The sequence below is a fragment of the Vipera berus genome (assembly GCF_964194415.1).
Source record: "Vipera berus genome assembly, chromosome: 7".
NCBI lineage: Eukaryota > Metazoa > Chordata > Lepidosauria > Squamata > Viperidae > Vipera > Vipera berus.
The window spans coordinates 9,456,731-9,480,596 of record NC_138209.1 but is presented as its reverse complement, the minus strand read 5'-3'; positions in this window follow the sequence as shown (position 1 = coordinate 9,480,596).

The window sequence follows — 23,866 nt, the reverse complement described above, 5'->3', positions numbered from 1 at the left end:
ATTGGATTGCAAGGAGATCAAATGGTTAATCCTAGAGGTACTCAACCCTGGTTGCTCTTTGGAAGGGCAGGTACTGAAGCCGAAGCTCAAATAATTTGGCCGTCGAAGGAGAAGACTCATTGGAAAAGATCCTGAATTTGGAAAAGACTGAAGGCAAAAGGAGAAGGGGATGGCAGAGGATGAGATGGTTAGACATTGTCATTGAAACATTGGGCATGAGTTTGGGCAGATTTGGGGAGACAGTAGAGGATGGAGGGGGGGAGGGGCTGGCACGCTACGGTCCATGGATCCACAAAGAGTTGGACACGGCTTAAGGACTGGACAAGTTTGCATTCTTCTCTGTCTTTTTGTTATCAGAGTTTTAACTGTTTTTAACTGCTTTGATGGATACATTATATGGATTGTTTAGCTTTGTTTTAACTGTGTACACCACAGTTATATGCAAGTGAGGCTGGGAGCTATGCAAACTCAATCAATCAATCAATCAGCTTAAACACTCTACAGACATGTCAAACACAAGGCCCGGGGGCCGGATCCAGCCCGCGAAGTGGTTTCATGTGGCCCGCGAAGCCATCCTGAAAACAGTGAGGGAACGGCCCCCACTGCCTTGGCCCTGGCCCAGAAACCCTCCTCCTGCCAGAGACCCTCAGATCTGTCCCACTCCTGCCCAGGGCCCCATAGGCACCCTTGATGCCAACGATGTAGAGCTGGCCACGCCCACCCAGTAGGCCATACGCACTCTAGCCACGCCCACCCAGTAGGCCACGCCCACCCTGGCCATACCCACCTGGCCTCTTGAGGGCAACCGCAATGCTGATGCGGCCCTCAATGAAATTGAGTTTGACAACCCTGCTCTACAAATTAAAACTTTTCAAAAAACAATATGACCAGGCAGTGTTTTAGATCATTTCACCTCAATTTATCTTCCCAAGCCATCTGCGACCAGTCCTTATTGGTACAATGTGTAGAGAGAAACCCAGGAGTAGACCTACAAGTATGAACTGAAGGTATTATGACTGGGAAGCGCATGGACCTCATGCATTTTTATTAAGGGTGGAATATAGTTTATTTCCTGTCATTCCTCTATCACGTTTGGTACTTTAGCTTTCCTTTGCTAGCAGGACTTTCTGTTGGTCTTGTTTAATTGTGTGTTTGTTTGTTTATTTTTGCATTGTAAAACATTCCTCCAGGGTGTCACTTGATCTCTTTGTATTTCCCCATGGAAGGTACTCCATTGTGGTGCCTCCAGCTGTACATACCAGATGAGCTCCTACTCAAGCTAGGTTTCACCCCCTACTGCCAAGTTAGCCTCTTTTTGTTCCAGCTGTTCCCACTTTCCCTGATGCCTGGTGCTTAGCACCTACTCTCTGCAATCTGTGCTCAGTCCCCAATATGGTCTACTGTCTAACTAGTTGATTGGAGAAGCTTGCACATCCTCTTGTTTATTTTTATTTTAATCCCATTTATATCCCGCCCTTCTCCGAAGACTCGGGGCGGCTTACACTCTAAGAAGCACAAATCAATGTGCTTAGCAATAGCCTTCATTCTATGTATATGCCTGCTTATTAGGGCTTTTGCCCCCCCCCAAGCGGCATTATTACAAAGTCAGCTTATTGCCCCCAACAATCTGGGTCCTCATTTTACCTACCTGGGAAGGCATCGACTTCCCTCCGCCCTGTGCGTTCCCACAGAGAGGGCCTCCTCAGGGTGCCACCGGTCAGAGAATGTCGACTGGTGGCCCCCAGGGGGAGATCCTTCTCTGTGGGCGCCCCGGAGCTATGGAATCAGCTCCCGGTTGAGCTCCGGATGGCGCCCGACCTTCGCTCCTTTCGCCGCGAGCTAAAAACATACTTTTTTGAACAAGCTGGCCTGGCCTGATGGGGGGATCGGGGGCTATTTATTAGGTTTTAAATATCTATTTTAGTATGTGGGCATTTATTTAATTTAGTTTTAACTTTTGTAATTTGTATTTTTATTCTTGCCCTGTTCACCGCCCTGAGTCCTGCGGGAGAAGGGCGGTATAGAAATATTATTAAAATAAAAAAATAAAAAATAAAAGGATGGAAGGCTGAGTCAACCTTGAGCCTGTTGGGATGCGAACCTGCACTAATTGCAGGCAGCTGGTGTTACTTAAGGAGGCATTAGCCAACTGCTCCACCAAGGCTCTTTTAGAATAAGGATAGACTAGACTAAACTAGATTAGAATAGAATAGAATGGAATTTATGAAATGAAACAGAACAGAACAGAACAGAAGTTATGGAATGGAAAGAATAGAATAGAATAGAATAGAATAGAATAGAATAGAATAGAATAGAATAGAATAGAATAGAATAGAATAGAATAGAATAGAATAGAATAGAATAGAATAGAATAGAATAGAATAGAATAGAATTATTAGGACTAGAGTAGACCTAGACTAGGCTAGGAATAGAATAGAATAGAATAGAATAGAATAGAATAGAATAGAATAGAATAGAATAGAATAGAATAGAATAGAATAGAATAGAATAGAATAGAATAGAATAGAATAGAATAGAATAGAATAGAATAGAATAGAATAGAATAGAATAGAATAGAATAATTATTAGGACTAGAGTAGACCTAGACTAGACTAGAATAGACTAGGATAGAATAGAATAGAAAAGAAGAAAAGAAAAGAATTATTAGGACTAGAGTAGACCTAGAGTAAACCTAGAGTAGACATAGACTAGAATAGACTAGACGAGACTAGACTAGATGAGACCAGACCAAACTAGACTAGAATAGAATAAAAGAAAAGAAAAGAAAAGAATTATTAGGACTAGAGTAGACCTAGAGTAAACCTAAAGTAGACCTAGACTAGACTAGACTAGACTAGACTAGACTAGACTAGACTAGACTAGAATAGAATAGAATAGAATAGAATAGAATAGAATAGAATAGAATAGAATAGAATAGAATAGAATAGAATAGAATTCTTTATTGGCCAAGTGTGATCGGACACATAAGAACTTTGCTCTGGTGCATAAACTCACAATGTACATAGAAATAGCAACTAATAGTTCATAGGTCATGATCATAGTTGCAATCATTAATCATAAGTTACAAACAACAATTGATAAACCATAAGAAACTGAAAAGATGATATATTGATTTGAATGCAGGTGGGACAACCTCTGGATATCCAGGTGCTGAACTATAATTCCAGAAATCTTACATTATGTGATCAGAACATAAGACTGTTAGTAATGCTTTGCTTGGAGTGTCCTTTATCAGTCTTTTCTCACAGTGGTCAACTAACTGCACATGGAAGCCGATAAGTCTCCTAGATGGCCTTCAGAGGCAGTTATACTGACCTCAGCGATAGCCATAGATCTCCAGAACCTCCATGAACTGGTCCAACTCAATGTCTCCCTAATAGTTCCCAAAGTATATTGTAGATGCAAATACTGGTAGTCCTTGACTTACAACAGTCCATATAGCGACCAAAGTTGCAAAGGCATTGGGGAAAAATAATTTATGACCATTTTTCACACTAACCTTTGTAGCATCCCTAGGATCATGTGATTAAAATTCAGATGCTTGGCAACTGGCTCATACTTATGACCGTTGCTCTGTCCCAGGTCATGTGATCACCTTTTGTGACCTTCTGACAAGCAAAGTCAATGGGGAAGCCAGATTCCCTTACTAATTTATCAATTGCAGTGATTCACTTCACAACAGCGGCAAAAAAAAAGGAGCACAACTCATTTAACAAAAGCGGGCAGAACTCCCTTGACAAGTGTCTCTGGAGATAAAACTCTGGTCAGCTAACTACACACATTACCAGGCTGATCCCAGCTGACTCAATTATTCTGCGTAATGTTTCAAGGAAAGTCTCCTTTGCAACCCAGATTAATTCTTCTGGAACTGGCCCTCGATGTTTGCACTACTCATTGAATGTTTTTCAGTTCTCCCCTTTTGGGGTAAGGAAAAAAAAAGTTTTTAAACTTTGCTCTTTCGTCTCCGTTTTAATTGGCATCCATTAAGGTGGCTGCAAAGGGATCCCAGCTGATAACTCTTGATGAGCACAAGTGAGGAATTTTCCTATTGGCCGGTCCCTTGTACACAGGGCCTACTAATAATTAACAAATTGTGCAGGTACTAAAGCTTCGGCCCTCATCTAATGGAGCAGGAGACAGGGAAATATTAAAGCAGTGCTAACAGCTGGCTTGTTAATACACCGAGAGCCAATTTCTTACATAAGACACAAATGGAGAGGCCCAGTGGTAATTACAGCCTATTTTAAGATAAACAGGAGCCAAACACCTCATGAATCAACATCATAACCATGCACGCTGGCGATTTATCCACACATCTCTTTGGGTTGCCTCTAGTCCCAAACCATTGAAGTTCAGATGGCATGTGGAGACCATGATATTCTCATTCTCTCTCTCTCTCTCTCTCTCTTTAAATTAGTCAAAGCTAGAATTTCAGTCCTCCAACTTACCGGTAATCCTTTCTATTCTGCTTAGTTATCAGGACATTGAAACTCTCTGCCCACAGCTGTTCTGGAGGGCCAATGTAAAAAAACAACAACCCCCACTTGAGCTGCGATTGTGGCCCTGTGGACGAGGAGCCATTGAAACTACAATTGTGCCCAAAATGTCTGTTGTTAAGTGAGACATTCATTAAGTTTTGGCCCCATTTTATGACTCTTCTTGCCACAGTTCTGAATTAAATTAGTAAATTAGTAACCCCATTGCTAAGTGAATCTGGCTTCCCCATTGCTTCTCAGAAGGTTGCAGTAGGGCAGGGGTAAGCAACCTTGGCTCTTTTATGACTTGTGGACTTCAACTCCCAGAATTCCTGAGCCAGCATGGCTCAGCTTGGAAACCTCTCCCTTTCCCCTCAGCATGGCTGGCTCAGGAATTCTGGGAGATGAAGTCGACGAGTCATAAAAGAGCCAAGGTTGCCTACCCCTGCAGTAGGGAATCATATGATCCTGGGACACAGCAATGGTCATAATTATGAACCCAGTTGCCAATCATTTGAATTTTGATCACCTGATTGTGGGGAGGCTGCAAAGGTTGTAACTGTGAAAAACGGTCATCAGTCACATTTTTCAGTGCCGTTGTAACTTTGAACGGTCACTAAACAAACTGTCGTAAGTCGAGGACTGCCTATACAGCTCACATCCTGTTGTACTGCTCCTTCTATAGAGACTCACGGACTTATGACTATAATGGGCAAACTCCATTACAGTTATAATTCGAAGGCTACCTGTATGGGCATTATGTAAGCAAAAATAATTTCCAAGAACAGAAATTTGTGAAGAAGTATGCTGAATAGTATTACTTAAATTAAATTAGCTATGTGGGGTTTTTTTTCGACACTTCAGATAATCTTGCAGGTAGCGGTGTTCCTCTGATACAGGATGGAAATGAAAGCTGGACCTCAAAGAAGCTGGAGCAGAAACACTGATGCTTTTGAACTTTGGCATAGGAGAAGACTCCCAAGAATTCCTAGATAAGTCAAGAAAAGGAATAAATGGGTTAGGCAACCTTGGCTCTTTTATGACTCGTGGACTTCAACTCCCAGAATTCCTGAGCCAGCATGGCTCAGCTTGGAAACCTCTCCCTTTCCCCTCAGCATGGCTGGCTCAGGAATTCTGGGAGTTGAAGTCCACGAGTCATAAAAGAGCCAAGGTTGCCTACCCCTGGGTTAGTTGAATTAATCAACTGAGCGTTCTCAATCAAGGCACAAATGACCAGGCACAGATTATACTTTGGAGACATGATGTGAAGACCTAGCTCTCTGGAGAAGTCTATAATGCTGGGGAAAGTGGAAGGAAAGAGAAGTGAAGAGACAGCAGAAAGATAGATGGATTCAATTAGAACAGCAGTGGGTGATCCATTGGAAAATACAAAGGCCCTGTTGGATACAGATTGTCCTGGAGAAAAATCTATCTGTGTGCTTGTGCTAAGGGTTGACAGCTTGATAGCATACAATTAAGCTAGCTAGCTAGCTAGCTAGCAAACAAGCAAGCAATGTGGCTTTCCTGTTTTCTGGGTATAAAGTTGCTTTCCCAAAAGTAAATAGCATTATCATATACAGGAGGTCCTCGATTTGCAACCATAATAGAGCCCAAATTTTCCATGTCTAAGCGAGGCAGTTGTTAAGGGGAATTTTGACCCATTTTATGACCTTTCTTGCCACGGTTGTTAAGTAAATCACTGCAGTTGTTAGTAACATGGTGGTTAAGAGAATCCGGCTTCCCCATTGACTTTGATGGTCAGAAAGTTGCAAAAGGGGATCGCATGACCCCGGGACACTGCAACCGTCATAAATATGAGTCAGTTGCCAAGCGTCCAAATTTTGATCACGTGATTGTGGGGAATGCTACAATGGTCGTAAGTGTGAAAAACCATCGTAAGTCAGTTTTTTCAATGCTGTTGTCATTCCAAATGGTCACTAAATAACCATTCCCAGATTTTTCCATAGGAATTTGGATGTGAAAACTGTTGGGAAATTTTGGTATTGATTTTTCATTGTATATGAACTGCTGTTTCATGATGCACAGACGGAAAATGCCGTGAGGATTTTTTTACCTATTTGGAGTGCTTTAGCTTCTGGAGATTCTTCTACAGAAAGCTGACAATGACCTGTTAGCTTGCCAATCTCTGTCTTAAATCTTCAGTCCTGGGGGCTCCCAAGTTGAGACGCAGAAAAGTCATGTCTAAAACTCCCTTTTTTATGACCCTGTAATCCCTTAATTTGGGGGAAGAGTCAGGGCGACTGGATGGAGCTGAGTGTTTGCTGACTGGATTCCCTTCCTGATGCCTACATGGAGTTTGCAGTAGATATTTTCTTTTTGCGCCTTGATAGAGAAACATCTGCCACTACCTAGGGTTGAACTCTCAACCTTCCGAGTGGGAGGTGAGCGTCTTCACCACTAGGCCACTATGATGCTCCCATACAAGTCAACACTAAATAGGCATAATTTATCACAGCTTATTTTATGTCTCAATACCCCAGGCTTTTCTGGAGTTTATTTTTTTAGACACAGAAGAAAGAGGGAAAAAAGAAGAAGAAAAAGAAAGCAAGGAGTATTGAGTTTTTAGCGAACAACTGTGTCAGCCATGCTATAGATGAAGTTCAGCATATATCAGACATATTGAGAATGACATAAGAGGACTATAATAGTAAAACATCACCCAAGGGAAAAAAAAGAAGAAGGTTTAAGATTGCTGGGAAATTGCCAGGAGCGAGAGACTGAAAGCAATATGCACCATCAAAAGGATCTCTTTTTACCTGAGGCAGTCTCCACTAAGTCGGCTTCTTTTTTTTTTGAGAAGTTGTCAGATTTTGGGTGGAATAGATTGTCTGTTCAAAACTTCCTTATGGTATGATAATTGCCTTTCCATTACTTTCCCCCTCCCAACTGCACATTACAGTTTCTTTCCTTTAAAGAGGGGGACACACAAAGAGAAATCTGGTTGATTTTTTCCCCCTTCTGATCTCCCAAGGCTTTATTTATTTTGATAGATAACAATCTTATACCGGTTTTGTTCAGCATGCATGCTTTGATTTATGTCCAGCAATGATGGCTTCCTACCTCTGGAATGGTCTATCTCCCGATATTTTTGAACAACCACGAAAATAGAGTTTTTCCAAGAACCTCACAGAGATTTGGTGATTAGCACCTGAAGGCATGACCAGAAGCAATGGATGGAAACTAACCAAGAAGAGATTCAGTCCAGAAATAAGGAGAAATTTTCTGACGGAAAAAATGGAAGGGCTTGCCTTCAGAAGTTGTGGGTGCTCCATCACTGGAAGTTTTTAAGAAGAGATTGGACAATCATTTGTCTGAAATGTATAGGGCAGGGGTAGGCAACCTTGGCTCTTTTATGACTTGTGGACTTCAACTCCCAGAATTCCTGAGCCAGCATGGCTCAGCTTGGAAACCTCTCCCTTTCCCCTCAGCATGGCTGGCTCAGGAATTCTGGGAGTTGAAGTCCACGAGTCATAAAGCGGCCTAGGCCTAGGCCAGGGGTAGGCAACCTTGGCTCTTTTATGACTCGTGGACTTCAACTCCCAGAATTCCTGAGCCAGCATGGCTCAGCTTGGAAACCTTTCCCTTTCCCCTCAGCATGGCTGGCTCAGGAATTCTGGGAGTTGAAGTCCACGAGTCATAAAAGAGCCAAGCTTGCCTACCCCTGGTAATAGGCTTTCCTGTTTAAGTAGGAGATTGGACTAGAAGACTTCCAAGGGCCCTTCCAACTCTATTATTCTGTTCTGTTATACCTGAATATTTTGATGCCTGACTGCTGACATATCTAGCAGATATTCTTGTGCAAATGATTCTTTATGGTGAGTGAGTGAATTTTATTACCATCTTTGGCCAATCTAAACTGTCTCTCTTTTAATTTTATGCTGTTAATTGGAAGTTGCCTGGAATCTTGGAAATGCAGCATATAATATAAATGTAATGGCTATCAGCATAAATAAATAAAGATAAACCAAAGCAATAGTAAATAAACAAATATATAACTCAGTCATAGGTCCATGGAAGTGTTTGATTTCTGAATAATAAAGGCTTAGAAAGGCTCGCGAGCCTATACAATCCCGTAAGGTAGGGAATATGGTTTATTTATCTATAGCAAAATGAAATAAATACTTTAGCTTAATTCCTTCTTAATGAGAAGGAATATGCTATTATACTGATTTGTCAGAAGACTGGTGATGTTTTAGTTAACCTTTCATTTCTCTCCATTAGACGGAGGGGCTGTCATATTGTATATGAAATTGATTTGGGCTAGGAAAAAGCAAAGTTGATAGGAAATGAAATTACCTGTATGTTGCTTTACAAAATGTCATTACTAATTATCTCAAAATCTACCAGCTATCTCCTCCACATAAAATAAGATCATTACACGTCTATAGTTTGCAAAAAAAACAGGCAAGCCTCCAGACATTCTAGAGCGCTCATCTATGGTTAATCCAGACACATTCTCATTAAAAATAAAGTGTCAACCTAGACCAGGGGTAGGCAACCTTGGCCCTTTTATGACTCGTGGACTTCAACTCCCAGAATTCCTGAGCCAGCATGGCTCAGCTTGGAAACCTCTCCCTTTCCCCTCAGCGTGGCTGGCTCAGGAATTCTGGGAGTTGAAGTCCACGAGTCATAAAAGAGCCAAGGTTGCCTACCCCTGGACTAGACTTGACAAAACCTGTACCATATTTTGAGATAAAACACTTAAATCTACTTATTGGTATGAACCATTTTCATTCTTCATGTCCCAGAATGTTCCCAGAATGACTTACAGATGCAGGTAGTCCTTGACTTATGACCACAATGGAACCAACATTTCAACTGCTAAGTGAGATGGCTGTTAAGTGGGTTTTGCCTGACTTACGACCTTTCTTGCTACAGACGTTAAGCGATTCACTGCAGTTGTTGTGAATGTAATGTGGTTGTTAAAGTGAATCTGATTTCTCCCCATTGACTTAGCTTGTCAGAAGGTCACCAAAGGGATACTGCCACCCGTTGTAAATGTGAGTCAGTTGCCAAGCACCTGACGTTTGATCACATGACCAGGGGGATGCTGCAATGGTTGTGTGAAAAACGGTCATGAGTTATTTTTTTACAGTGCCCTTATAACTTCCAATGGTCACCACGATGTAAAAAAGATGTTGAGACTTTTGAAAAAGTACAGAGAAGAGCACCAAAGATGATTAGGGGTCTGGAGGCTAAAACATACAAGGAACGGTTGCTGGAATTGGGTATGTGTAGTTTAATGAAGAGAAGGACGAGGGGGGACATGATAGCAGTGTTCCAATATCTCAGGGGCTGCCCCAAAGAAGAGGGAGTCAAGCTATTCTCCAAAGCCCCTGAAGGCAGGACAAGAAGCAACGGATGGAAACTAACCAAGGAGAGAAGCAACCTAGAACTAAGGAGAAACTTCCTGACACTTAGAACAATTAACCAGTGGAACAACCTGCCTCCAGAAGCGGTGAATGCTCCAACACTGGAAGTTTTTAAGAAGAGATTGGACAGCCATTTGTCTGAAATGGTATAGGGTTTCCTGCCTGAGCAGGGCGTTGGACTAGATGATCTCCAAGGTCCCTTCCAACTTTATTACTGTTATTATTATCACTAAATGGATGGTTGTAAGTTGAGGACTATCTGTATTAGAAGCAATGTCATTCCTGCCCATGGGTTTTATGTCTTTTCATTTGTTATATTGATGTTATTAGATTTATCTCCCACTTTTCATGCAAGACGTAAGGTTGTGTTCAGAGCCCTTCTTCTTGTAATTTTTCCATATGCAATAGAAACCCTCTGAGATAGTTTGAGATTGTTCTTGTTCAGTCACTGTCATGTCTGATTCTCCATGACCCCATGGAGCACAGCATGCCAGGCCCCTCCTGCCCTCTACTGTCTCCAGGAGTTTGCCCAAATTCATATTCATTGTGACAATGACCTTATGTAACCATCTCCTCCTCTGCCGTCCCTTTCTCCTTTTGCCTTCCATCTTTTCCAGTATCGGGGTCTTTTCCAAGGAGGCCTCTCTTCTCATTTGGTGGCCAAAGCATTTGAGCTTCAGCTTCAGGATCTGTCCTTCCAAAGGTCAGTCCGGGTTGATTTCCTTTAGGATTGACTGATTGGATCTCCTTGAAGCCCAAGGGACTCTCCAGCACCACAATTCGAAAGCATCAATTCTTTTCCTCTTTTCTTTCTTTCTTTCTTTCTTTCTTTCTTTCTTTCTTTCTTTCTTTCTTTCTTTCTTTCTTTCTTTCTTTCTTCCTTCCTTCCTTCCTTCCTTCCTTCCTTCCTTCCTTCTTCTTTTTCACGTTTTTGAATTGCCCATCTCTCTCAGAGAGGGAAGGAGAATGAAAGAAAAAAGAAAGAAAAAAAGAAAGGAAGGAAGAAGGAAGGAAGGAAGGAAGGAAGGAAGGAAGGAAGGAAGGAAGGAAGGGACATTTCCTGCAGAACTAGAAAGCAATAGAACTTTGTGGAAGGTTTTCCATTCCACAACTCTACTATCGGTAATTACTGAAGAGATTTTAGTCACAAAGGAGAACCCTATAGAAATATTGCAAACTTTTTGCAAGTACCTTATTGCAGAGTCACCAAACATCTCTTCTTCTTTTTTCCCCCCATATGCAATTTTTGATCCCTTTAATGGCTTTCCACCAAGGCAAGATAGTGAAGTCCCATCTCAGAGGCTGCCTGGCACTGCCTGCATAAAGATTAAATCTATTTATGCATTTGTGACCACTTCTGGGCCATAGAAAACCTACTTTTCTGGATGTTTCAGATTTCAACTTACAAGTAGATGCTTCAAGCCTTGATGGACCAGTAGAATTTTACAACTTATCCTTTCTTCCTTTGCTCTCTTTTTCTGAGCTGGAAGCTTGTTTTTATCACTTCAGCAAACTTTGTTGGGAACTCTGCACACATCTGTCTTTGATTATTGCTGGCATTTTCAAAGAGCAGCGCAAGGCTGCCAACTCTATTAGTAACCTAATATGTGTGTATGTGTGTATTTACAACCCCCACCTCCTGCACAATGAATGGGGTTTGGAAAACACAGCAGTTTTTGCCTAGGATTTCTGGGAAGAGGCCACTATGGCAGTGCCAATTATTAAAACCACTTGCTCACATTAAAGCTATAAAGATTAAAAAACTATTGCACGCTTGTCATTAAATATGGATGGGGATCATGTAATATGCATTATACTGAGAACGAAAGGGCCAGCCGCAGGAGTGTTTTGCAGATACTGGTGGAATAGCTGCAAACCAGCAACTCCCAAATCGACCCGGGCTTTGTCAAAGCTAAGGAGCAACTTTGTCATGCAAAATAAACACAGATGTTCCAACAGATGACTTGAACGTCCAGGCAATGGTGGTGGGGGGGGGGCAGGGGAGCTAGAGAGAATATATGGGGAGGATATTATTAAGAGCCTTGTCTTCTCAATAGTGTGGTCCTTTTCTTCAGCTGCATGAATCATTTTATTTTTATTTCTATCTTGCCTTTATTACTTTTAATAATGACTCAAGGCAGCAAACATATCAATGCACTTTCCTCCTCCTATTTGCTCTTGAGCTGAGAGAGATGGACTGCCCCAAAGTCACCCAGCTGGCTTTCATGCCTAAGGTGGGACTAGAACTCACAGCCTCCTGGTGATCGGTCCAAAGTCACATCCGGTTCTCATGCCTAAGGAGGGACTAGAACTCACAGATTCCTGGCGATCGGTCCAAAGTCACATCCGGTTCTCATGCCTAAGGCGGGACTAAAACTCACAGCCTCCTGGCAATTGGTCCATCCCATTCTCATGCCTAAGGCGGGACTAGAACTCATAGTCTCCTGGCAATTGGTCCAAACTCACATCCCGTTCTCATGTCTAAGGCGGGACTAGAACTCACTGTCTCCTGGTGATTGGTCCAAAGTCACATCCGGTTCTCATGCCTAAGGCGGGACTAGAACTCACAGCCTCCTGGCAATTGGTCCATTCCATTCTCATGCCTAAGGCGGGACTAGAACTCACAGCCTCCTGGCGATCGGTCCAAAGTCACATCCGGTTCTCATGCCTAAGGAGGGACTAGAACTCACAGACTCCTGGCGATCGGTCCAAAGTCACATCCGGTTCTCATGCCTAAGGCGGGACTAGAACTCACAGCCTCCTGGCAATTGGTCCATCCCATTCTCATGCCTAAGGCGGGACTAGAACTCATAGTCTCCTGGCAATTGGTCCAAACTCACATCCCATTCTCATGGCTAAGGCGGGACATGGCTAAGGCGGGACTTGAACTCCTAGACTCTTGCTTTTATATGTATGTATGTATGTATGTATGTATGTATGTATGTATGTATGTGAATATATATTTGGGGCTGCTTTTAATGTTGCTTGCTGCCAATTACTGTTGTTATTGTTGCTGTTGTCAGTCTCCAGGCTTAAAACACACTCGAATTGTTTCCATTAGTGCACTTGCTATGTGCAGAGTCCCTTTATGGGAGTGCTGGCAAAATCCATTCCCTTGGTTTTTGTATGGTGATGTTCTACAAGCACCTAAAACTCATCTTTGCTTCAAAATTTAATGGTTCTTGTCCCTTCCTCCTTCAGTTCTCATGGGGAAGTGTTAAATTTGGAGTCTGTGTCTGTACTTTTCATAGTATCCAACAACACGGGACACTTGATAGAAGCATATTAGTTAGAGGAGGAAAGAAGAATTGTGTAGTTGATTAGTTTCCCTCCGTTGCTTCTTGTCCTGCCTTCGGGTGCTTTGGAGAATAGATTGACCCCCCCCCTCTTCTTTGCGACAGCCCCTCAAGTTGATGAGTTCTAAAATTTGAGGGGCTGCCACAAAGAAGAGGGGGGGTCAACCTATTCTCCAAAGCAGAATAATATTTTCTTAGTAGCAAAGAGGAGAAGGAAGATTTAACATGATCCTGGTGGATCTAATGGGATGGGAAAACATAATTGGACAGATTATAACCTGGCCCCCAATCCATGAAGGATTTTGAACCTGGAAACATTTTGGTTGAATATGCTACTCTGTCAAATAGCAGAGAGAGTATTCAACAGAAGATACCCTGGTTCTGCTTTGGGCATTTAAAAGGACAACAATTTCATGACCATGAACCTCAGTGCCTGATTTAGTGCATTTCAGGTAGTCCTCAATTTATGACCACAACTGAGCCCGAAATTTCTGCTGCTAAGCGAGACAGCTGTTTGGTGAGTCTTGCCCCACTTTATGACCTTTCTTGCCACACTCGTTAAGTGAATTGCTGCGATTATGAAATAGGTAACACAGTTGTTAAATGAATTCTGGCTTCCCCCATTGACTTTGCTTGTCGGAAGGTCGCAAAAGGGGATACTGCGACCGTCATAAATATCAACCAATTTCCAAGCGTTCAAATTCTGATCATGTGACCACGGGGATGCTGCAGTGGTCATAAGTGTGAAAAACGGTCATAGGTCACTTTTTCACTTCTGATGTAACTTCCAACAGTTGCTAAGTGAGTGGTTATAAGCCGAGGCCTGCCTGAATAGCAAAAGCAGTTTGCAGCTTCCTTTGGCGGAGATGCAACAGGAGTGGGTGAGATATAACTATAGGGAGAGTTGCAGATAATGGTTTGACTTTGCATCGCCCTTTTAGCCACTTCCCGGAGATTTGCCTTCGATGTCTGTCAAAGTGGAAAAAAAACAAGCAAGCCCCCGATTGTTTAGAAGACAGAATGAGTGACAGTGAAGCCTGTTCAGAACAGGCAGGCACAAATATCAGGCGAGAGAGTTTTGTAGCTAGCTGAAATTTATGCTCCTCTGCAAATAAATTGCGAATAGGTAAACTGGCTCCTCCACTTAATTTGCATTAAATGTCACACGTATTTCTGCATGAAATTTCAGGATGCCGAGTTAAATCAATTTAACACCCTTGGCTTTCTCTTTCCTCACTCTCAAGCTGGGAACTTGTCTTCTCCAAATGCGACAAGAATTCCATTTCTGGCAAGGCCCACAGGTCCAACTAAGCGTTATAACCAGGCTAACGGTTTTAGCATATAAAATCACGTCTTCCATTCAAGTCTAAGATTCTTCCGAAGAAGTCAATAGTGGAATAGAGGAATGGAATGATCTGATCTTTAAGGCTCTAAGGGCAAAACAACCTGATCCCCCTGCCAGATGTTTTTTTGCCTACAATTTGCATACACCTGGCCACACGTTTGATCCCAAGATTCACTACTGGAGGACCACAAATAATCCCTATCTGAAGTCTTGAAGAGTCATGGAAAATCAGTATGCATAGCATTGGGTTAGATCATCAGTGCTTTCACTCAAGATGTAGCATCTTCGTATGTTCCTGAAAGGACCTCCTCCCTCACTCCCTTCCTTCGTTCCTTCCTTCCTTCTGCTCTCCTCTCTTCCTTTTGCTTCCCTTTCCTCTCTTCCATCCACCCATCTTTCTTCCTCCCTCCCTCCCTCCCTTCCTCCTCCTCTCCTCTCTTCCTTTTGCTTCCCTTCCCTCTGTTCCATCCACCCATCTTTCTTCCTCCCTCCCTCCCTCCCTTCTTCCTCCCTCCCTCCCTCCCTCCCTTCCTTCCTTCTCCTCTCCTCTCTTCCTTTTGCTTCCCTTCCCTCTGTTCCATCCACCCATCTTTCTTCCCTCCCTCCCTCCCTCCCTTCTTCCTTCCTTCCTTCCTTCCTTCCTTCCTTCCTTCCTTCCTTCCTTCCTTCCTTCCTTCCTTCCTTCCTTCCTTCCTCCCTCCCTCCCTCCCTCCCTCCCTCCCTCCCTCCCTCCCTCCCTTCCTTCCTTCCTTCCTTCCTTCCTTCCTTCCTTCCTTCCTTCCTTCCTTCCTTCCTTCCTTCCATTTCTATAGCTGCTCATCTCAATCCAATTGCACCAGATTGCTTTCTTCTATACCACAGGTCTGCAACCCGCGGCTCTGGAGCCACATGCGGCTCTTTCAGCCATCTCCTGCGGCTCCCAGTCCTCTGCCATGTGCAGTCCAAAAAAAAAAAAGTGGGACTAAAAAAGTTCAACCAATCAATTCAAATATGCAGGGTAGGTGCATATCTCGCCTTGGCTCCACTCTTCAGTCAAACCCTGTTCTGCACATGCACGCATGTACGCGCATGCACACACATTTTTTTGCGGCTCCCAGTTTTTCCTTTTGTGAGGGAACCAGTTCCGAGTGGCTCTTTCACTGTTTCAGGTTGCTGACCCCTGTTCTATACAAAGCAGATTTGTATAAGATACAGACTTTATCAATATATATCCTCCTCCTCCTCCTCCTGGTAGTCCTTGACATACGCTTATTTAGTGAACGTTCAACAACGCTGAACGGCACTGAAAAAAGTGACTGACGACCATTTTTCACACTTGCGACCATTGCAGCATCCCCAGGGTCACATGGTCAAGATTCGAACACTTGCCAAGTGACTCCTATTTATGATGGTTGCAGGGTCCCGGGGTCACGTGATCCCCTTTTACAACCTTCCAACAAGCAAAATCAGTGGGGAAGCCAGATTCACTTAACCACCCTGTTATTAATTTAAAAACTGCAGCCATTCACTTAATAACTGTGGCAAGAAAGATTGTAAAGTGGGCCAAAGTTTCACTTAACAAATGTCTCACTTAGCAACATAAATTTTGGGCTCGATCGGGGTCGTAAGTCGAGGATTAGCTCTAGCGTCTGTCTTCCTCCCAAATGTTTTCAGGGAAACTGTTGTGTAGTGAGTTCGTTGCGCAGGAATGGAGATGAGGCAAGTGAGTTCAGCAATGGTCAGGTTTATTTGCTTGCAGGATCTGAACTGAGAACTGGGCTGCAGCCTGCAGCAATTTATAGCCTGGCCCCTAGGCGGCAGCCAATAGGTCAGACATGTCAAACACAAGGCCCGGGGGCCGGATGCGGCCCGCGAAGTGGTTTCATGCGGCCCGCGAAGCCATCCTGGAAACAGTGAGGGAACGGCCCCCACTGCCTTGGCCCTGGCCCAGAGACCCTCCTTCCGCCAGAGACCCTCAGATCTGTCCCACTCCTGCCCAGGCCCCCATAGGCACCCTTGATGCGAATGACGTAGAGCTGGCCACGCCCACCTAGTAGGCCATATGCACTCTAGCCACGCCCACCCAGTAGGCCACGCCCACCCAGCCAATACCCACCCGGCCCCTTGAGGGCAACCACAATGTTGATGCGGCCCTCAGTGAAATTGAGTTTGACACCCCTGCAATAGGTTTAAAGCAACCCATTGCCACCTAGGGGCAGCCAATAGCAGCACTGGAGACGGGGAGTCTGAGTTGCTGGAGAGCTGTTAGCTAGCTCCAGCTTACCACGTTACAATTGAGCCCAATACATAACAGAAATATATATTTTTTTGCATTCAGTATATTTTTCAATGTTGCCCTTAACAAAATGATTCTTCTTATGTCACTTTTTGCCTGCATAGTACTAAAAACTACAAGACCCCTTTCAGCTGAATTCAACTCTGGTGTTTACTGAGACAAGTATGCTGTAAGTATGATAAGCCTAGCTACCTCATTTTATATTATATTTTTGGTTGATTTACAATTAGATGAAACTTGAAGCTCAGGGTTAGCAAGAGAAAGAAGAGGGCAAAAGATGTAACTCTTCTTTATCACAGGTGGTTTTTGAAACGTTACCTCTGTGGTTCATTTGGACATGTAATAATAAATCCTCCCAGGTATTGTTATTTTTTTTACTTGTATAGCAAATCTAATGTGAGATTGGTCCATTCAGCTGTCTTAGAGATAGGGCCAACTTTGTCTTAGCTCTCAGTAGATTTGAAAAGATTATACGAAAATACCTCTGGGTTCTTTCTTTCTTTCTTTCTTTCTTTCTTTCTTTCTTTCTTTCTTTCTTTCTTTCTTTCTTTCTTTCTTTCTTTCTTCCTTCCTTCCTTCCTTCCTTCCTTCCTTCCTTCCTTCCTTCTTTCTTTCTTTTTTTCTTTCTTTCTTTCTTTCTTTCTTTCTTTCTTTCTTTCTTTCTTTCTTTCTTTCTTTCTTTCTTTCTTTCTTTCCCTCCTCCTCCTCCTCCTCCTCCTCCTCCTCCTCCTCCTCCTCCTTACTCCTCCCTCCTCTCTCCTCCTCCCCTGTATGAAACATAAGTGAGAGTTCCAGCAGAATCAACAGGGCCATACTCTTTTCCCATATACATTCGTGCTAGAAGTATAATCCCAATCAATCACATGTTAGAATTGATAAGATTGAAGAGGAAATTAGGTCATAAATGTGGACATTTTTCTGAAGAAGCAAAATACTCAACTCAGACTAGACCTCTGAGTGAACTTTCCACTTAGACCAGCTCAGCTGCCTGTGGAATCTCTCTACATTCCTTCTTTCCAGTTGAAATGCCAACTGGTCTGGAAAGTTGATGGTTAAGAAGCTTGTGGTTTCAGTTCAAAGAGTTGCTACACTAGGTAGTTTCAGGCACTTCGTACCACTTTATTCCAACTATGTAGTTACTGGGTATTGTTACCAGAGAGGCTGGCCATCACTTCCTGACTCAAGTCATTAGTGCGGTATCAAATCAGGTGACTCAAGTCATTAGTGCGGTATCAAATCAGAGTTGAAACCAATGTGAAATGGATCTAAATGAGCCATCTCCTTCAGCTTTCACAGACAACTTCCCTTTCATTTTGTTGTGATTCAGTGTCAGCCTGTGCTCCCAGCAGCTGAGTCTGAGGAATCTGAGGAGGAGGAGGAGGAGGAGGAGGAGGAGTTTGGAGAGCCTTCAGTGTCGGAGGGAGGCTCTAATGCACTGCAGGACTCTCAGCCTGGCCCCTCCAGTCATGTTCCTCATGAGGCTCAGCTGTGTGAGGAGGAGGTGTCAGACTCAGAGGAGTCACAGCTGAATCTGTTCAGAGATGGTAGAAGCAGAGGGCAATCCAGCAGAGCAGAGCAGAGAAAATCTATGAGGCAACTCAGTGAAAGGAGGAGAAGGCATTGAGAAGCCACGCCTTGGGATGGATAATAAAAGGGGAAGGTGTGGGCGGTGCTGGTTGCTGAAGGCAACCATTTGGAGACATTCAAAGAGAATCCTGGTCTGTTCTTGCTAATCTGTTCAACTCTTGTTTGACTCTTGTTGGATGTTTTGAATCATGTATTTTTGGTTGAAGACAATATTCTGCTGCTTTTTTGTTTGAAAGACTTTATTATTTGGAATTGTAAATAAATCAGGGTTGGTTTTTTTTCCAGCCTATTGATTGTTAAAAGGAAAAAGGGGTTGTCCCTGACACACAAACAGGGCCAGTCATAGGCTGGAACAGAACACATTTCTCATTCCTCATATAGACTTTTCATTTTAAGAGGAGACTGGACAGCCATTTGCCTGAAATGGTAGGGTTTCCTGCCTGAGCGGTTGAACTAGATGACCTCCAAGGTCCCTTCCAACTTACATTATTTATTATTATTATTATTATTATTATTATTATTATTATTATTATTATTATTATTATTATTATTATTATTATTATTATTGTTGTTGTTGTTGTTGTTGTTGTTGTTGTTGTTGTTGTTATTATTGTTATTGTTATTATTGATTTACAATGCCCGTGTGAATGGGCATTGAGTGATCTTCACTTATTCAGTCATTCAAGTTGGAACTAGAATATCCCTTCTCAGGCTGCCTAATGTCACGGAATTCTAGATGGCTATTCTCCAGGCTAGAAACCAGGAGACTGTGAGTTCTAGTCCCACCTTAAGTAGGAATGGGTGACTCTCTCAGCCCAGCTCACCTCACAGGATTGTTGTTGTTGTGGGGAAATGTCTATAGAGATTCTCGGTCATCTAGGTCATGGTTGTCCCAAAGGTGCTTTTTCAAGAGGCTACTGGACTTTCTTGTTTTTCTTGGAAGACGTTTCCAAGAAACTTCTTCAGCTCTGACTGGATGGATTCAAATATGTGAACAACTGGTTCTCTGGGTGGATGCCACTTCCAGAAGTCCATTCTGGGCCTTGCCAACAAAAAATTAGCTACTGGTTCTGCCGAACTGGTACGAACTGGCTGAATCCCACAACTGGAAGAATCCTTCCATTCCCCACCATCCATTCAGAGTTCTTGGATGAGAAGCGAAACGTCTTCAAAGAAAAAAGAAGAAAGCTCAGTCGCCACTTGAAAAAGCACCTGTGGGACTTGCTGTGGGGAAAATAGGAGGAAGAAGGAGCATTATATATGTTGGCCACTCTGAGTTCTTTATAAAAATAATAAAGGTGGGATATAAATATATGAAAAATAAAATAAAATTCAATTTAAAAATAATGTCAGGGACAAATTTATTTATTTATTTTATTTTATTGCATTTATATACCGCCCTTTCCCTGAGGACTCAGGGCGGTTTACAGGGAGTTAAAAATCAACCATACAAAAGTTAAAAAACCAATTAAAAAAGATTAAACCAACCCTGTACAGTTAAAAAAAAACCCAATTAAAATAAATTTCTCCTCAGCCTGGGCCCGAGAGCTCGAAGAGCCAGGTCTTCAGGCCCCGGCGGAATGATCGGAGGTCAGGGGCAGTCCTCAGCTCCACTGGCAGCTGGTTCCAGAGGGCAGGCGCCCCCACTGAGAAGGCCCTATCCCTGGGTGTCACCCGCCGGCAATCTCTTACCGGTGGGACCCTGAGCAGACCCTCCCTGTGGGAGCGCACTGGGCGAAGGGCATTTGATGCCGGCAGCAGGTGTTCCCTCAAATACCCCGGACCCAGGCCATGTAGGGCTTTATAGGTGATAACCAGCACCTTGAATTTCACCCGGAGGGCAACTGGAAGCCAATGCAGCTCGCGGAGTAGAGGTGTTACATGGGAGTATCGGGAGACCCCCATTACAACTCGCGCGGCCGCATTCTGCACCAGTTGAAGCCTCCGAGTGGTCTTCAAGGGCAGCCCCATGTAGAGAGCGTTACAGTAGTCCAAACGGGAGGTCACGAGCGCATGAGTAACTGTGCGTAGGGCGTCTCGGTCCAGATAGGGACGCAACTGGCGCACCAGGCGAACCTGTGCAAAAGCCCCCCTGGTCACGGCTCCTATGTGATCTTCAAAATTGAGTCGTGAATCCAGGAGGACGCCCAAGTTGCGAGCCCTATCAACGGGGGGTAACACCTCACCCCCCATCGTTAGAGGTGGAATAGTCTGGTTAGCCCGAGATGCCGATATGCACAGCCACTCAGTCTTGGCGGGATTGAGACGAAGCCTGTTTCTCCCCATCCAGACCTGAACCGCCTCCAGGCACCGGGACATCACGGCGAGGGCATCACTGGGTTGGTTCGGGGTGGAAAGAAAAAGTTGGGTATCATCAGCGTACTGATGATACCCCACCCCGAAGCCACGAATGATCTCGCCCAGCGGCTTCATATAGATGTTGAACAGGAGAGGCGAGAGAACCGACCCCTGAGGGACTCCACAAATGAGAGGCCTCGGGGCGGATCTCTGCCCTCCCGTCAACACCGACTGCGAGCGGCCCTGGAGGTAGGAAGAGAACCACCGTAAAACGGTGCCTCCCACTCCCAACCCCCTGAGACGCCGCAGCAGGATACCATGGTTGATGGTATCGAAAGCCGCTGAGAGATCTAATAGGACCAGGACAGAGGAGCAACCTCTGTCCCTTGCCCTCCAGAGATCATTCACCAGCGCGACCAATGCCGTCTCCGTGCTGTGTCCGGGCCTGAAACCCGATTGGTATGGGTCCAGATAATCAGTTTCCTCCAGGAACAGAGGGAGCTGATGCGCCACCACACTCTCAACAACCTTCGCCAAAAAGCAAAGGTTGGAGACTGGACGATAGTTGTTTAAAACAGCCGGGTCCAAAGCAGGCTTCTTGAGAAGGGGTCTCACCACCGCCTCCTTCAAGGCGGCAGGGAAGACACCCTCCTTCAAAGAAGCAGTTATTACTGCATGGAACCAGCCTCGTGTTCCCTCCCGAGCCGCATAAGCTAGCCAGGAGGGGCACGGATCCAACAAACAGGTGGTGGTGCTCAGTCTCCCCATGATCCTGTCCACATCATCAGGGGAAACAGGGTCGAACTCAGTCCAGATAACATGCTCAAGACCGCCCGATTCCTCCACATCAGACTCTGCCCAGTCAGAGTCCAGGCCGGTCCGGATCTGAGCGATTTTGTCCGCCAGATGATGACTAAACTCCTCGGCTTGTCCCCGCAAGGGATCCTCTCTCACCTCCTGGTTAAGGAGGGAGCGAGTCACCCTAAACAGGGCGGCCGGGCGATTATCTGCGGACGCGATAAGGGCGGCAAAGTAGTTAGACTTTGCCGTCCTTATCGCCGCAAGATAAGACCTTATAAAGGTTCTTAACTGCAATCGGTTGGATTCGGATCGGCTGGATCTCCAACCGCTCTCTAGACCTCGTCTCCGACGCTTCATCTCCCGGAGCTCCACAGAGAACCATGGGGCCCAACGGGATCTGCGCCGGGTCAGAGGTCGCATGGGTACAACGCAGTCAAGTGCCCTGGCGGCAGCCGTTTCCCAGGCCTCCACCAGAGCATCGACTGGGCTGTGGGTAAGGGTGATAGGTATAGGCCCAAGCGCCCTCTGGAACCGATCCGGGTCCATTAGGCGCCTGGGGTGGAACCACCTGGTCGGTTCCGCCGCCCAGCGGCGGGGGGTGGCATAGCGGAAAACCAGTCTCAGGAGGTGGTGATCTGACCATGACAGAGGGGTGATGGACGGGGAACCCCCTCCCAGATCATCCAACCACTGTCCAGATAGGAACACCAGGTCGAGAGTATGATCCCCCACATGAGTCGGGCCCTCAATAACTTGGGTCAGGCCCATGGCCGTCATGGAGGCCATGAACTCCCGAGCTAACTCCGATGACCCTCCCAGTGACGGCAGGTTGAAGTCACCCAGGACTATAAGCCTGGGGAACTCCACCGCCAACCCTGAGAGAGTGTCGAGCAGCTCAGGCAGGGCTGTTGCCACACATCTGGGCGCCAGGTATGTAAGCAACAAGCCCAACTGAGCCCGAGGACCACATCTCAAGAGGAGGGATTCACTCCCGGCCATCTGGACAATGGTGGCCTCCCGGGGACACAAAGTCTCCCAAATAACCACTGCCACCCCACCACCCCTGCCCTGAGCCCGTGGCTGGTGCAGCACCCGGAAACCTGGCGGGCATAACTCGGTGAGAGGCACCCCTCCCTCCGAACCCAACCAAGTTTCCGTGATGCACGCTAGATCCGCACATTCCTCCTTGATCAGATCATGGATGAGGGGAGCTTTGTTAACTACGGATCTAGCGTTAAAATAGACCAACCTGAGCTCAGGGACCTGATCACCCTCATCCCCGGGTAAGAGGGTGCTAACCGGAGGGTCGGAGCGCGCCACTGCTCGGAGATAGCGGGGGCGCGATCCCAGGTGTTGATATAGCCCTCCGCGCAAACACCTGCTGCCATTCCCTATCGCCGTGGGGATTTGAAGCCCCACCCCCACATTCCCAGAGCCAGCAGCCACCTCCCCCGACCCCGTCCCGTCAGGACCCCTAACAGGTCCAGACTGAGTGCTGGTTAAAGATTCCCTCCCTACCCCCCCCTCCCTCCCCCTCCCTAACCTTTTAAAATAACCGGCTAAAAATTTTATCAGGGGCCTCTTAGCACGTCTCAACTCGAGGCCCCTATCTAAGCCCAGCCACCTCTCGGAGTCCCAGCGTTTGGGCTCATCATTAAGGGGAGTATGGAAACAGGTGGAAGGTCGCGCCCAGGAGGCAGGAACCCCCCTAAGGGCATACAAGTCCGCTTCGGAGTAACGAAGGTGAACCATACAGCGCTAGGATAGTCTCTTAGGGCAGATCCCATCCTATATATTAAAATGGAATCACATACTATCTCGGCTCAGTGTTGGGTGAAGAACCAGGTCTTCAGGCATGAGTGATGCTACTCTGTGTGGTACATGTGGCCACAGGGAAGGCGTAACTCTCATAATATGATACTGTTTAATTGATGGAACCTGGATCATGCCAGCCCTCTCTAACCTTATCAGATAGGCAGAGATAATTAGAAAAAGATATCCTTGAAAATACCCAGGTCTTATGGGTATAGATGACCACCAGCACTTTGAATTGTACCTGGAATTCTACTGATAATCAATCCAGTCCACACAGTTGTGGTGTTCCATGGGCATATCAAGCTATATAATTACTCATACATACTGCTGCATTCTGAAGTAGCTGCAGTTTCCACGTGTCTTCAAGGCCACCCCCATGTACGATACATTATACCAATCTACACCAGGAGTAACTGTGGCTTGAGCAGCTGTGAGCAAGGCCTCTCAAGCCAGGAAAAGGCACAGTGGGCACAAGAGAGGAATTTGTGGAAGAATATTTCAAAAATGCTCCCATTGTCATTCATTGACTAAATAAAATGCTTTAACCAGCTCTGAGTCCC